Raw genomic sequence first — 349 nt, forward strand, 5'->3', positions numbered from 1 at the left:
AATCTTTTATCCTTCCAAGTAAACACTGTTCCGTCCTCTGAGATGCAGAAAAAACAGTCACTCATCCCTTTACAATGTTTTAGAATTTCATCGATTGCCCCGTTTTCCTTCCCACTCAGACAGTCAGCATCTCTAGGGCAGCGCCTATAGAAGTCTGTACCACTGGCACTTCGCTCAGTGCCTGGCAGTAAACAAGAAAGGGCCCAACGAATCTTTTTGAACGTCTTACAAAGTTCCAGTTCCATGCTGGGGCATAAGGCAAATCTACATAAATTTAAGCACATTGATATCATACAGACTTCTCTCTCTGACCACTGTGCCATAAGGCTGGAAATCAATAAAAGGAAGA

Source organism: Echinops telfairi, unplaced genomic scaffold (genome assembly GCF_000313985.2).
Source record: "Echinops telfairi isolate 266 unplaced genomic scaffold, ASM31398v2 ScPeMD7_443;HRSCAF=831, whole genome shotgun sequence".
NCBI classification, from domain to species: Eukaryota; Metazoa; Chordata; class Mammalia; order Afrosoricida; family Tenrecidae; genus Echinops; species Echinops telfairi.